The 3569-nt window shown below is 44.0% G+C and overlaps 1 protein-coding gene across 1 annotated transcript in view; it reads left to right on the top strand.

Annotated features, from left to right (window-relative positions):
• The first annotated feature begins 2650 nt into the window (after nt 1-2650).
• OLFM1 (olfactomedin 1) overlaps nt 2651-3569 on the top strand; it is a 108794-nt gene continuing 107875 nt past the window's right edge. The window contains exon 1 of the mRNA XM_072431494.1: nt 2651-2861. The gene's annotated coding sequence lies outside the window, so the exon portion shown is untranslated. The remainder of the gene's footprint in view (nt 2862-3569) is intronic.

Below are 3569 nucleotides of genomic sequence, written 5' to 3' on the forward strand. Positions count from 1 at the left end.
CCGAAGGTTGTGACTGCCAAGATGCAAAAAGAAGTGGCAGGTCGCTTGACTAGGGAGTTGCGGGAAGACTTGGATGTGTGGATGCGTTTTCTGGATTCCTATAATGGTCGCTCACTGTGGATGAAGGAGGTGGTCACCAGTGCAGCACAAGACCACTTTACGGATGCTGCAGGTGCAACAGGTTCGAGGGCGTATATAGTGGGTCAATGGAGTGTTGGGAGGTGGCCACAGGAGTGGTTTGAGCTGGGTCTGTGCAAGAATTTGGTGCTACTGGAGTTGTTCTCGGTGGTGGTGGCAATGGAGGTGTGGGGCGAGATTCTGTCCGACCGCAGAATTTGTGCTTTAGCTGGGGGATAATATTTGTACCGGATGCTCTTTCTCATTTAAGTGGGACAGGTTTCGGGAGCTGGTACCAAAAGCAGATCATCAAGGAATTTCTTGCCTACCGGGACTGTGGAAGATTGTCTTGAGGTCCTCACTGTCTTGATTGAGTGGTCAGTCTGTAAGGGAACTTGAAATGCATATGTACACACTTGGCGAGAGTGGTTTGAATATCTGCAGGTGGAAGGGTAGGGACATGACCCTGGGGATGGTCTCCCCCTGGTACTTTTGTTTTTGGTTTGCAATTTTCACAAAGGGGTTTCTGGGGGGAGGGCCATGAGTAAAAAGTTGGCGGCTTTGACGTTCTGGTTCAAGCTATGAAGGGTTATAAGCAGGTGTCAGTGTCATTTGATTTTCTTTTTTTCTTTCATTTGCTTGTTTGTGTGCAAGAGGTGTATGTGGATTCTTTTGAAGTGGCTGTGTTCAGGGCAGTTTTCGTTTTGACCTTTTTTGCATCCTTGCCTGGCCAGGCGGCTTGCTTCAGAGGGACATTTGGTGAGAAGAGCATCAGGTACGAATTTGGATCCATCGGTCTAGGACTGATCAGGTGGGCAGGGGTGTGTGTCTGGTGTTGGCCTCTCTTGCAGGTTCCGCTGCATGTCCAGTAAGGGCAGTTAGGACCTGGATATATGGGAGTCTTGGGATGGCCCTTTCTTTATTCATAGGGATGGGTCTTTCTTGACGAGATTTCAGTTTGGGGCTGTTTTTAGGAAATGTGTGATAGCCGCGGGTAAATGGCCGGGGGAGTATTCCTCACATTTATTCCGCATTGGAGTCGCCATGGAGGTGGCGAGGTGGGGGCTAGGACGGGAGTTTTCAGTTGTTTGTCCACTCACAGTTGCTCTAGGTGAATATGTGATTGGTTCATTGGGAGTTTTCGGTAATTAACACTGGGGTTGGGCTGTAGGAACACAAGAATGAATGATGTTTTGTTTGTTTCCATTGCAGATTTGGCAGTGTTTAGTGTGGATTTTCGGACACTCATTAGTTTCCTGGGGTGCTAGGAGGGCAGATGTGTGGCCCAATGGGCGCCAACTGGGTTTCCCACATAATGAAACCTGTGTGTGGTGGATTGGAGTTCCGGGCATGATGTGAAGCGGAGTGATTCTGGAAATTGAACGTTGTGCCCGATTGGACCGTCCCCCTGATGTTCTGGTAATTTTTGCTGAGGGAAATTATTTGGGAGCTAGGGCTATGAGGGATTTAATTTGGGACATCAAATTTGATTTTCTCCAGCTCTGAACCTCCTTCTTGACCACAGTGTTGGTCAGTTGACCACTTGAACAAGGCCCTAATAAAAATAAACAAAGCAGTGAGCTGGTTTGTGGTCAGGATTGGAGGTCTCATTGTCTGGCACAGGGAATTGGAGCAGAAACCACATTTGTTTTTAAAGGGGGATGGGTGAATGTGGTGCATCTGAATGTGGTGGGGACGGACATTTAGTTTTTCAGTATACGGGAAGGCTTGCAGTGGGGTGTTAAGGTGTGGAGATGCACGCAAGCAAAGGGTATTATGCTTGCAACTTGGTGGCGGTTTTTGCGGGTCCGTGGGAGTGGGGTTTTGATGCATACAATGCAGTGGGGGTGCAGATCCCATCAGGGTATGGATTTCCGGTATTAGTGGGCCTCATAGGACACTGAGTTGTCATGAGGCTTGGTGTGAGCAGTTTAAAAGAAAAGTAAACCATTTTTGTTTTTAATTAAAGGTTTTACCCAAGGACAGGTCTCTGTGTGGTCATTTCAAGTGGGTGGAAGGAAGAGTGGTTATTCGGGGGTGAACTGGAAAGAAGAGGTAGCAAAGACTTCATCCCCTTTACACTTGTCATGTTCCTCCTTTCAGCTGGCACATGGATTTGTTCCTTCCCTGGGATTCCTAGTGCACAAAAGTACAGTTTAAGCATGAACAAATTATTTAGAAAGTAAGTGGAATTCTGTTTTTGTGAAAAAAATTATGATCTTTGTATATACTATTATTGTTCTATGCCCCCACCCTTGTTATTAGCCCAGGATGTCACAAAAGATAACCACACACAAGGGCAGTCACCCACACACATCATAAACTTTGTTGCCAAAATTCTAGCTGAACTAGCTGACCACACAAGGAACAAAGCTGAGAGGAGGGGCTGAGCAATATTGTGTCAATAAGAACATTTGTGTGTGGGCAACCTGAAAAACCACTGAGTATGTGACAAGAGGGCTATAAATATTGTAACTGCAAGTAGGGAATTCAGACAAATCATCAACTAGGCTATTGCTTGTATGTAATGCTTTTGTCTCCTTGCTGTGAGTAAAGAAAGTCTTGACTTAAACCTGACATGAGTTGTCAAGCGGTGAAATTCTTTCACAATTTGGTCCTTCGAGCCGGAAACCAATCTCATCGTCCTCCTAAGTCCTCCGACTGAATTGTCAAACAGAGGCCGGTTGTCGACTGGTCACGGCTGAGTGACGGTTTTCCTGAAACAACGTCTACGTCAGGTTAAGGTAAGACTAAGAAGTAATATTATTTCTAGAGAATTAGGACCAGGTAGATTACTCTGTATGGCTAAGACCTATTAAGTAAGTGAAGTCATTTGTGATCATATACTGTGAAATTCTTGAGGTAATGGAATAATATTAGGTTTGTCATTGTGAGCAGACAGTATAACAAACTCTGTGCATGATAAGTAATATTATTTCTAGAGAATTAAGACCAGGTGGATTACTGTATGGCTAAGACCTTTTAAGTAAGTGAAGTCAATTGTGATCATATACTGTGAAATTCTTGGGTTAACAGAATAATATTAGGTCTGTCATTGTGAGAAGACAGTATAACAAACTCTGTGCATGATAAGTAATATTATTTCTAGATATTAAGACCAGGTGGAATACTCTGTATGGCTAAGACCTTTTAAGTAAGTGAAGTCAATTGTGATCATATACTGTGAAATTTTTGAGGTAACAGAATAAAATTAGGTCTGTCATTGTGAGAAGACAGTATACCAAACTCTGTGCATGATAAGTAATATTATTTCTAGAGAATTAAGACCAGGTGGTTTACTCTGTATGGCTAAGACCTTTTAAGTAAGTGAAGTCAATTGTGATCATATACTGTGAAATTCTTGAGTTAACGGAATAATATTAGGTCTGTCATTGTGAAAAGACAGTGCCCCTGATTCATCAATGAAATCCGCGCTCGCTGGAAGCGCAAAC

This window comes from Pyxicephalus adspersus, chromosome Z, assembly GCF_032062135.1.
Source record: "Pyxicephalus adspersus chromosome Z, UCB_Pads_2.0, whole genome shotgun sequence".
NCBI lineage: Eukaryota > Metazoa > Chordata > Amphibia > Anura > Pyxicephalidae > Pyxicephalus > Pyxicephalus adspersus.